Raw genomic sequence first — 12,838 nt, 5'->3', positions numbered from 1 at the left:
TAAATGAAATAATATGGTCAGCATTTTTCCATTTAGATGTCATAGTTCATCAAATGATCTTGAAGCGCGCAAGGGCATGACAGGCTGGGGTGTGACGTGGTGGTTTTATAGACCTAGATACGAATTCACGTTCAAGCTACTCCTCATGCTGCCATCTCAGAGACGCAGTTTTTAACTTATAACGCTTTTGTGTTTTTGATGTTGCGTGAAGGAGAAACAAAAACCTTTTCAAGTTGACGGATGTCATAAAGAAATACGTGAAAATATTGTTTACCAGTGCCTTTGTGAGTGACGATCAAGAAAAGCTATCAGGCCTAAAGGGAATTAATGTTTTGCGGAACGGTGAGGGGGAGAAAAGGATTAGAGTTTACAGACGTGTAGAATTAAGGGTGAGTCATTTGCGAATTGTGAAGTGCCTGTCAGCTTTAATTGAAGAAGTACAGATTGGTACAAAATCACAGGAACACTGTACAACAATTTTTATAAGGCAGCATAGGGCTTTACACTGAACATTCTTGAACATTAGTCACTGTTCTCAGGATAGGCAACTTCAAAGCCTCTAAATTCCCACAATTGGTGAAGGGCCATTGAATTTTTTGGGATTTCTTGAATTTGATGGGCAGTTTATTCTAAATTTAAGTCAATGGAGAGTTGTTTTGTGACTGCTAATTCTTTATTTTGGTGATGTTTTTGTACTTATTACACTGTTCATGCTTTATGACTGAAAATTGAAATAATTGTTGTGAGAAGTTGGCCTGATGTATGATGTCTCCAATTCTGGGGGCACCTTATATCAGTCCAAACAATGCCTTATGGGGGTGGTTGTAAGTCAACCTTAAAAGACAAGCTATCCTAGCGGTAGCATGGACTAAGCAGCCTAAAGGCTTAACTCAAGAGGAGATGTAAAGCCAGCTGTTTTACCATATGCAATCCCGTAATATCAAATGAAAGGACACCACACAAGTTATATATTATAAAAATATATGTATTTATTCTCAGAATAATCCCCTGTACTCTTTATGAGTATAGAAGCACAAGCGTTTAAAGAAAAGCTCAATATACCATATGAAAGTTGCACGTTTATGGATGAGGCCGGTGGCCACTCAAACCATATATCAAAAAAGTGGTATAAGTATCACTATTCGATCAGTGGTAAGGCCTAGGGCCTTGGGAATCACTGGGACTACACTGGACTAGCAGCAGTTAGGACGGGAGTAGCCCGCGGGATTCGGGTGCAGCGCTAAAACCACACGCATGCACCAATGCAAAGTCAATGGTGCGTAAAAGTTATTGAGTTACAGTTTTAAGAGTCTTCCGACTGGACTAGAAGGACAAAACTTTAGACTTAGACACTAGAGGTGTAAACCACTACAGGAGCACCGGCGTTAAAGAGTTACCTCACCCACAGGAAGCGGGTGCACAGGTGCAAAGATGTGTCGGGTTTCGTCACGAAGATCTATGGTGCCTGGAGATGAAGATGCTGCAGGCGTCCAGAAGAGAATGTCCGGTGTGATCCAAGGGTGGATCGAAGATGTAGAGTACCTGAAAGCAGAGGGGACAGAGTCTGGGTCACTAGCCAGTGACCAGGAAGGAACCAGGAAGGAACCAGGCGATGTCGGGCGCAATCAGGTGCTTGTTGCGAAGCTTGTCTCCACTGCCACGTGGACTCTGGGGCACCGAGGATATCCTGGAGTGGATCACGAGCTGTCCCACAAAGGTTCTCGCTGTCGATGGTATCGGCTTCCGGATCAGAGTCAACAAGCCTTGGCAAGGGCAACCCATGCAGGATTTGAAGATCGCTTCTCACTCGGACCAGCAAGGTCAGAGCGGGTGCTCCTTTTCAGGGGAGCAAGGGCCAGTCTGGAGCAACCAGACTAGCAGAGCAAATTTAAAGGTTCGTCAGTACTGGGGCCGCTAGCCAAAAACAAGCGACCGCACCAACGCATCAAGCAGGAAAATGCAAAAGGGCCCCACGCAGCACTGGATGAGTGTGGAGGGGTGAGCTTTGGTGCAAAAGCTGCTTGGGGCTTGAGCTTCTCAAACTCTAAAGCACAGCTTAGAGGGAGCCTCGGGAGCTGCACGGTCAGCACTTCGTAGTTTTTCCAAGATGGCCGGCCCCACGCTTCAGGTCGCCTCCACGGGTCTCAGCTTTGCAGGGACTGTGGATCGGGCTGTTAAAAGGCAGGTACGCTGGGTCTTGTTGATATCTGTTGCTCAAGTTCCAGCGGGAACTGCAACAAAGCAAATGTTGAGGTGCTGGATGGTGCCTGTTTGCACAGGGTGGTCACTCCCTTCCACGTCGAGTGGGATGTCGAAGGGCCCAGAGTTTCGTTTCATAAGTTTCAGTCAGGATAATCTGATGTGCATCTGCACAGCTCCTACCTTTATTCCAAATCAAGGGGCTGGATTACCTGCTAGGTCCCTCCTATGGGTGGGACCCAGGAAGGGGGTGGTTACACCCCTTTCCCTTTGTCCAGTTTCGCGCCAGAGCTGGGGCTGGAGTGCCCCAGAACCGGTTTGACTGGATTTTGCATGGGACACCTTGTGTGCCCCAGGCAGTGTCTAGTTTCTTTCAACCCACCCTGCTCCAATCCACTATCTCCTGTCTGGGTAGGTGTAGCACCTCCCTGTGACAGGAAACGCTTTGTCCAGGCCTCCCCTGCCAAGTTTCGGTCAGCAGCAGGAGGTCAGACTTGTGTCGGGGCAGCAGCATCCATTTTGTGATGCTGAGGCTCTGGTTATGATTAACCGCGTTTTAAGTAAAGTAACATGTCTTCTCCCTCTAGAAGGGTGGAATGCTACCCCCGTCGCCAGAACTGGCGAGGGGGTAGTATTCCAAAGTGTATGACACCAAACATGACATGTTTTGATAAAGCCAAACCAAAGTTAGCATTAACCGCGAGGATTATAATGCACTTACGAGTATATGGTATGGCAGTATCACTGGAACAGCTGCACGGAAATGGTTCTGACCTCTGCAGACAGGCTCAGCTCATGCTAGAGCACTATCTCACATAAAACCAAGCACTCTGCCTCCAGGATTGTTAAGGCCTGATATAGGAGTGACTTATAGGTGCATATGTGTCCAGATATAGGTTTAGACATAGGTATACTATATCTAAGCAAGGGGTGTTTACACGACCTTGCCCCAGATGAGTGATCAGTCAGTGGTGTCAGTTTGGATGGCCAGCCAGGGGTGGCAAAAGATATGCTGCAGCCCCTGGGAGGCCTTGGATGCACCTATGCCCTGGGTACCTATAGTGCACTGTACAGGGGCTGATAAGGTGACCCAACCCAATTTAGTTATGCACCTAGGGTACATGGAGTCCATTTTAAAGAGAGAGCAGATAGCCTAGGGCCCTGAATAGCAGGGTCCCAGGCCAACTAAGTCGAAAACCAGCTAAACACAAGACAACAAATCTGGGGTAACCATAGTCAGGTATCCACCTTCCTACAATTGTTCTGATTTTTTTTCCTGCAACTGGAATAAGCAACTTAGCTCTCAATTGTCAATATTAAGAGAATAAATGGGAAGACTAAATTAGTTCATTGTTGCATTAAGAGAATGCTGTCTTACTGTAGTAAACAAACTGAAAACAATCCAACCCCAACCAAGACTATCATGGTGAAATCTATATCACTTAAAGGGTGACAGTCAATTTTTCCTCAATTCTAAACCTATATCATCTTCCACTATAATCATTAGAATCTGATAGCATCCTCCAAAGAGTTGACGAAAAATGGACAAGTCTAGAACCGAGGATGCCCAAGGTTAAACAAAGGATCAGTGTTGGCCAGAACATCTTGGCAAACATTGATTTAACGACTAAAGAGTTCATACTTGCATCCCTTCATGTCAACCGGCTGCAGTCATTGATGCTAGGGCCCTGTCAATGAGTACCACTAGGTCTGCTCCCCCACATCACACAGGTCGGCCTGTAGTGGCATCATACATACATCTGCCCTCTGGACCAATTGGTGGAACCTCTCCCACTGAAAGTGAGCAAGAGCATCAGCGATGGAATTATCACATCCAGATACATGTCTTGCTTTGATTGCTATATTACTTTGTAGATGGTAACCTGCCAGGCACTGGAGCCGCCATAAAACACTTGGGTAGTGTGTCACCCCTAAATGTATTGCTAGCACCACTATGTGGTTGTCGGACCTTATAGTCACCTCCCTGTTTTGCCAGGTGCTCTTGCCTTAGTGGTGTAAACGGCACTAGTGTGGGGAATAATTTAAGCAGTGCAAATATTTTTGGTACGCCCGTCTTGTGCCATCTCTCAGGCCACTATGTGGCGTATCATGCGGTCCCCATAATGGCACCAAAACCCTCACTTGCTGTCAAATCTGTGTACAGGTAAAGCTACTTGGCCATCACCCAGGGTTCCCGCCATACCAGAATCCTTTTGAAATTGCTAAGGAAGTTCTGCCACTGCACAATCTCTCTAGACCCCTACATTCAACTTGACATTGTTGATGTTTTTTTAGGTGTACAAAGCAAAATTAGTGAATCTGGTATAGTATTATGTCCTGAAATACCAGTGAATCATAGCCCAGTTGTCAGGACTGTCAGATTTTAACTAGGAGTGGGCAGTCTCATCAAATGGTGGAGGGCACAGCCTTTAAGACGACGTGAAGCACCAAGGGAATCGTGCATTGTCTGCCTTTTAGCATTCCTGATTTACCTGGATTCAGAATTGCAACTTCTTTTTTTAAGTTCAGAAGAAAGTTGATTGAAAGTAAATATACTAGCAATACAACTGAGATAAGAATAACATACAATAAAAAAATAACATAATGTATCAATTATGTTACCAAGAACAACAAGTATGGTTCACAGCAAAGAATAATAATAAATAAATAAATAATATAAGGTATGGTACCATAATAAATATATATGAGGAAACAACAGAATTGCATCATATGTAAAATATTTAAATAGAAAATGGAAAACACAGTACAAGATAAAACAGAGCATGCAATAATAACTCCAAACAATGTCATGGGGGTATGGCAATTTCTTGTTGTGAAGGAGGCAAACAAAGAGAGTGACTTTCGCTTGTGTCAATAAAGAGTGTGATAGGTGACCATAGATGAAGTCGTTTTGATGCCATGTGTAATGGGTAAACAAAAGATGTGTCAAGTCTATGATTATAGCAGACCGCATACCACCATGCCTGAAATGAGAGTTTGGTGAAGTCCTTCCAATTCTTGGTAATTTGATGAAAGGCCACTGCCAGCAATAAATCTATGATCTTAAAATTAGACTCACGGTTGTCCCATATAGGGGATAGACTACCTAGGAAAATATGTGAGGGGGTAAAAGAGTGGGTGGAATTAAAAATGGAGTTTATTTGAGCCCACACTTTTTTCCAGAAAATATGAACAAAATTACATGTGAAAAGCATGAGAAATAGGTCAGCCTGTGGTAACGAACAAGACCAACAGAGATCTGGAATCTGAGCATGTCTAGCATGAAGTATAAGTGGAGAAAGCAAGAGCCTATTGTAAATAAAAAAAGAGTGTTTGGGTAGTATTAGCCGCCCTAGAAGATTTACGAATTTTAAGCCAGATTTTACCCTAAAAGTCTATCGGCCAGGAGGATCCTAAATCGAATTCCCATGATAATTCAACCTTAGTTTTGTCCTGTAGAATGGGGAAGTATGAAGAAATTTATATATGGAGGACGCCGAGGAAGCATTAAGAACAAGAGTTTCAAGTTGACCCGCATACAAGAGCTCATATAGAGCAGTCGATTGGGTCAATTCAAATTTTGAGTGGGCAATTTGAATAGCTTCCGACAGGAGTATATATTACGGTTTAAAGGATAAAGGTAAGGAAAACAAAGAGCTAGCTCTTTCAAATGACAAGATACAATCTTGATCATAAAGTTGATGAATCCATATTATACCACCCTGTCTCCAAGCTTTCCAAAAGATGGGTTTGTTATTAAATAAAATGTTCGTGTTATGCCAAATGGGTGAGGTAGAGAATGAATTCACAGCAGCAGACGGGATCAATTTGGAGGTAAATTTAATTAAGGGAGTGGAAATGGATTGTGGTGTACGCGTAAAAGAGAGGTACTCTTGAAATGAGAAAGGTGAAAGAAAGTATTTCTCAAGTAAAGCCCATTCCGGGAGATATATGTCAGAATCAGAGAGCCACCTCGATGCCTGGTGCAAAAGGAATGATTTGTGGTAAGTAGGAAGGTCAGGGAAGTTCACCCCACCCTCCGACTTTGAGCAGATTAGTTTTGAAACATACATATGTACTTTTTTAGTACTCCATAGAAAAGAGGACAAAATAGAAGTAATCTTCTTAAAATGTTTGGATGGAATAACTAATGGAATGTTAGAGATCGTATACAAGACTATAGGCGCAAGCATCATTTTAATGGTATCCAATCGACCCCACCATGATAAGTACAGAGGATGCCACCTCAACGTCAAAGACGATAACTTTTGAATACAACTTTCCAAACAACGAGAGATTGTCTCTGAGATGGTCAGAGAAAAGTGTAAACCTAAGTACTTAATGTATTGGGGACTCCAAGTGAAACCTGAGGAAACAAAATCAGCACTGAGAGTGAACTTGGTAAGAGGTAAAATCTCCCACTTATCTCTGTTTAACTTATAACCAGAGACAAATGCAAAGGACTCAACGTCTGTTAGAAAAGCATGAAGAGAAGTCTGGGGTCGGGATAAAAACAGAAGAACATCATCAGCATATGCTACCATCTTGACAGTAGTATCTTTAAAAGTAAAACCATGAATATCGGCATTTTGACGGATTCATAATAGAAAGGGTTCCAAAGCAAGGTTAAAAAGAAAAGGAGAAAGTGGACAACCCTACCTGACACCTCTATGTAGGTGAAAGTAAGGAGAAAGGTCACCATTTGCTGATACGGCTACCCTAGGTTTAGAATAGAGAAGAGAGATTAATGTAATAATCTTCGGGCCAAAACCAAAATACTAAAGGACACGGAAAAGATAAGGCCACTCAACTCTATCGAACGCTTTTTCAGCATCAAGCGCTATGGCCGCTAAAGAATGAGAGGAGTGCGAGGCCTTAGACAAAATATCAAAACATAAACGGGTATTATCTGTAATAAGACGTCCTTTAACAAATCCGGATTGTTCTGCGCCTAACAAATCGGGCAAATGAGATTCTAGCCGCAAAGCTAATGCTTTTGAGAAAATCTTATAATCAATATTGACTAGAGATATAGGACGGTCATTTTTACAATATTGTGGACCCTTGCCTTCTTATGGTATGAGGCAAATAAGGGCGTCTGCAAATGAACCAGAAGAATGACCGGATTGCAAAAAAGCAGAGATGAGGATACATAATTTAGGGAGGAGTAGATTTGAAAAATGAGCAAAAAACTCAACCGTGAACCCATCCGGACCTGGAGCCTTGTCCTTCTTAAGTGTTTTTAAGGCCTCCAAAAGTTCTTTCTGTGAGAGATCAGTCTCTAGCGGGGAAATATCCAAATTAATAGGGGGGGGTAAATTGTATTGGAGAAAGAAATTGAGTTATGTCATGGTCAGAGGAAGAAGTTTCAGACGTGTATATTGATTCATAAAAGTGAAGAAACTCATTCAAGATATCCTTATCTTTAAATTTCAATTGAGTATCTCGACTAAAAACAGATTCAATGTTGAGCTTATTTTGTTTAACCTTTAAATAATTAGCCAGAAGTTTGTCGGCTTTATTCTGACCTCCGTAATAATTGGCACTGGATCGTAGCAGGAAGTTGGAAGCGTTGCTGGTCGTATCCTGATTGAACTGAAATTTGGCCTTCAGAGGGTCTGATAAGCAGTCCTTAGATTTGGATGAGTAATAGGAATGTTCCAATACTTTAATTTTGGCTAAGAGAGCATTGGTAGTATGTCGCGCTTTTCGACGTTTATTGGAGACAAATCTGATAATAAAATCCCTAGCTGAAGCCTGAAATGCATCCCAAACTATACGAAAAGGTGTACTATTTGTATGATTAAAGAGAAAAAATTTGTGAAAAAAGGAGGTGAAGGATGAAGTAAAAACTGGATCCAAAAGCAGAGAATTATTAAAACGCCATTTACGAGTTTGTTTAGGCTTGCTCAAGACATCAAGCAGCATAGAGAATGGTGCATGGTCAGATATTAAAATGGAAACAATATCTGCCTTTACAAGTGATTGAGCTACATTATGGGAGATAAAAAAACACAATCCAGTCTGGACTGAGTGTGATGCAACGGGGAGTAAAAAGAATATTCCCTTGATGTGGGATTACAAAGTCGCCAAGCGTCTATCAATTTGTGCTGTTGTACAATTTGTGTAAATAATTTGTGAGATTTGTGAGGAATAAAAGAAGATAAAGACCGTCAATCAAGAAAGGGGTTAAAAATGTCATTACAATCTCCTGCAAGGATGAAGTTATCATCATAACATTGTGTTATTTGTGATGCTAGAGATTTCCAAAAGGAAGGATCGCTGATGTAGGCGCATATATGTTCAACAAGGAGAGTGGAACATTATCTACCAAAAATGTAACAAATACCCATCTACCTTCTAGGTCAGAGCAATGGGAAAGTATCTTAATGGGAAGGGATTTACGAAAAAGGATAAGGACACCATTTCGTTTGCCTTCACCAGGAGAAAATAAAACTTTGTTGACCCAATTTCTCTTTAGCTTTATAGATTCTTCAGCTGACAAATGGGACTCTTGTATACATGCGATGTCTGTGTCCAATTTAGCTAAATGAGTTAAAACTCTTTGTCTCTTAATAGGTGAATGGAAACCCCTAACATTCCATGAAATAATTTTTAAAGGCATATATTAAAACCATAACAAAATAATGCAAACAATAAGAAACAACAATCTGAGCGAATAGAACCATCATGAACAATGAACCAATAACATTTGAAAAAAAGTGATACAATGAAAAAGAGAAGAGAAAAGAAGGAATAATATTGAAGTAACGCGAAATAGGGAGTAGAAGTGTAAGAAATTGTGAAAAAAAGTGTTGCGAAAAAAGAGTGAAAGGGCCAAGAAAAGGAGAGAGAAAGAAAAGAAAAGGAGGTCAAAACATGCAAAAAGAGAAACAATAAGAAGACAAAAGACTTACAACAAATCCAAGACATATGGGAGGTGGAGGGATGGAAGGCCACAGCGAATAAAGACGTACTCGGGACTCATGAGGGAGGACGGAGAGGAGAACAAACAACCAGTGAGCTGTAGGAACATGGGGAAGAAAATGAAAGACGCCAAATTGATCTGTGAATAAAAAAGACGAGATGTCGAATAAATACAGAAGAGATTAAGAACGAGGTAAGATACCATGTAACCCAAAACTTCATACTCTATAAATGAGACATAACTATAACACATGCCAGAAGGAGAGAAAAATACATTAGAGAAAATTACAGATGCAACCAGTTATTTGGAATGTAAAGACAAAGCCGTTTCCATTGGATGAGCCTGAAACGAGTAGAGGAAGCTTTTCAGTTGCATTGGATCCTCATAAGTATTAGTTTTGTTATTTATGGTGACCTTAAAAAGGCAGGGATGAAAAAGACCATAACGTGCCCCTATCGATCGTAACTGGGGTCGTAGTGACAGGAATTCCTTATGTCGATCTGCTGTTGACTTGGCATAATCTTGCATGAAAAATAAGGAGTTACCAGAGCAGGTGATTCTATTAAGTGCTCTGGCGGCAGATAAAACCTTCAACAGATCAGTGTACTCCAGAAAGTATATGATCACCCCTCTTGGTTTCCTGGCTGAAGGTGAGGATGATGATGTGTGTAACCTCGAGCCTAAACGATGGGCTCTTTGAATGTTCAAATTAGTGCTTTCTGGGAGTTTAAGAAGTTGCGGGAGGAAAGGCTTGAAAAACGTGATAGAATCCGAGCCCTCCGTTTCTTCAGGCAGACCATAAATGCGGAGGTTGTTCCGTCTATTTCTGCTTTCCAAATTTTCCACTTGCTTATGGAGTGTCTGTACCTGAGAAGACAAGGATGCTACTTTGGAAGTGGAAGAGGACAGGGAGTCAACGCTTTGTTCCAGTGTGATGACTCGCCTCTCTATTTTGGACCATTTATCAGTGAGAACTTGAAGCGCTGAGTTGGTTTCTTCAATAAATGGACGCAAAGCTCGGATTTCTTCTAACAACAGATCCATAGTAACCGAAGAATTTTGTTTCGGAGGAGAAGAAGGGTCTTTCTTTAATCTCTTGGTAGATGTCTTTGTTATAGTAGAAGATGCAGCAATCGTTGATGTCGTTGAGGCTTTAGACGAATTACTAGCAGAATCATCCATAGCGAGGCACTGGTAACATGAACTAGTTTGAATTAAAAACTTACGTTGTACAGGCTTAGATTGGGGGGAAGACTTAAGCTGCCTTCCCATATATAAGGCAAAGTGAAGACCTGAAAAGCAAAAGAGTTAACAATAACAAGCGTCTAGTTACGTACAATCCTTGAATTATATATAACTAAGTGTAAGAGGACACACTGGTGTATAATACAGTGTATGAAACGTATTAGGTAAGAGCACCCCCAAAAGTAAAGTGATGCGATATAAATGAACACGTGGAAAAATATGCACTGCCAAAAATGAGAAACAATCAACGGTTAAACAAGTAGGCACCAATTAAGTCATGACACCAACTAACAATATAGAGAAAATATTATGTAGTTACATCACTTAAAGGTCATTCAAGGAAAAAGCGTACACTTATCAGACTAGTGCTAAAATGAACCTATATATGACTAGTACCACATTGACAAAAAGCGCACTGAAAAGCCTCTGCAAATATTAGACTCAAAAAGTCGAGAATGTGCACTGGTGGAATAAAGAGAAAATGAGTAATTAAGAAAACAGGTAAGCATGTAACAATAGCATTAATTGGCTGCCTAGTCAAAAGAAACTGGGTCTGAGACAAGAAGGCAAGTGAGGTATACCAGCAGGTTCATGCACAAAACGGCACAGAATGTCGTCAAAAACATTAAACAGTGGCTTTAGTTCTCAATAAAGTTTAGAAAAGTCATTTAAATAATGCATCTTCATATAATAAGGAGGGTAGAAATATGTCTGAATGCAAATAATCCTTTATGCAGAATAGAAGAGTCACACCAAAAATTGTTATATGGCCACTTTATGAGAAGAAAAAAGTCATGGAGATGCTTCTAATGTGGGCTTGTCGTAGTAAACTTGAGTGTCGCGTAGATCACACATGGAAAAGGGTAGTGGCTGCAAGAGGCATCAAATTGAAGAAGTTGCACCAGCAAAAGTCAGAAAAATAAGGTTGTAGTTGGATCCCAATGTGAATAAACTGTGACAGACATTCAATTAGAGCTGTTGAATATTCACGTGTAGCACACTGAGGCGAGTAGATGTACCGCATAGAAGGAAGGCTGTGTCAGCGGTAAAAAAGAGGAAAGAACGTGAAAGCAGGCAGAAGCTCAGCAAACTCAGAAGGTATATTGCGCAGAGATAGAAGAGATAATATGCCTGAATTGGTGTTTAAAATAAAGTTTCTGCAGCAGGCATAAGGGTAGATTATTGCAGTCTATGGGCAAGCATCAGACTCAGCTGGACAAAAAACCGCATAGGAGATAACTCCGTCAGCGGAAAATATGAAATGGCGGACGTATCCTTCTTAAAGCCGTGCTCCCAGTCACCAAGTAGGTTAATGTAAAATTGCAGACCTAAAAGGAGGTTTGAGTGAAATATCATCGTATTTTAGGAATCCTGTCCCTTTGTCTTCAAAGTAATTACCGAAGATGCGGCGAAACGGGGACCGCGAGGATAATACATTCCTGTCAGCGAGCGTTAAATGATGGCGGGCGCAACCGCCGTGAGCTGTGCAGCCGGTCACTCGGCAAACAAAGTTAAAAGCAGACCTGGTTGGGGATCAAAAGAAGCTCCAAAGGGATCCCAGTAAGTTCAAACGTCATGTCCCTTGACTTGAAGACGGCGCAGGAGCATGAAGTGTCACATGAAGCCGCTCTCGTCCCCACCGGTCCCGGAGAGTCACAGAGCAGCCGCCATTCCCGTTGGGCGCAAGCCACACCCCCCAGCATTGCAACTTCTTAATCCTTTTTTTTGCTGTCATGCTCATCAGTTGTTGGCGTTGGGTTGTGCTGGGCTTCAGTTCCTCTCCAGCGTTCTTGTGAAGATTTATTGATTTGAAGACTTGTGCATCTAGAAAGCAGAGACAATTATTATAGCCTAATAGCCCACCATAGCGGGCCATACTAGCTATTAAAGACCCTCTCCCGCTTTAAAGGCCTGAGCCGAAGGTGATGGAGCAAGGTTCTGCACGTAAAGCGACTTGCTTGGACTCAGCCCTCTCGAAATAAACTGTAATACAATAATAAACATGTTTCGTCTTACTAACAATGCACCACACAACATTTCTAGTATCTAGGGGAAGCTTTTCAATGTGCTTTTACTAACCGTAACTCGAATGCATTAAAATGGCCGCCGCAACATGGGAACTTTTCTGCGCATGCGTCTGTCACACTCATGTTACATGACATACTTACTGCTTGCTTCTGCGCACTAGCACTAAAGATGGCTGCTCTATGTTCTCATGCGCTAATGCTTGCATTGCTGCTTTTACTAAATTGTTGGTTCTGCATAATCCCTAATGCTGTAGTTAAAATAAAGTAATGGGAATAGAGTAGAGATAAGTGGTATACAGTGCATTCATTATTCTTTGTTCTAAAACTGTTTCGCTTCTACTTTGCTATTAGCTTGTGTTCAATCCAATTGAGTGTAATGATGTTCCATCTTGGGTCCTGAAACTGGGCATGCGCCGAATTCACCTGAGTCTACAATCAA

Source organism: Lissotriton helveticus, chromosome 3_1, assembly GCF_964261635.1.
Source record: "Lissotriton helveticus chromosome 3_1, aLisHel1.1, whole genome shotgun sequence".
Taxonomy (NCBI): domain Eukaryota; kingdom Metazoa; phylum Chordata; class Amphibia; order Caudata; family Salamandridae; genus Lissotriton; species Lissotriton helveticus.
The sequence above is the reverse complement of the archived record's forward strand: the minus strand, read 5'-3'. Positions refer to the sequence as shown.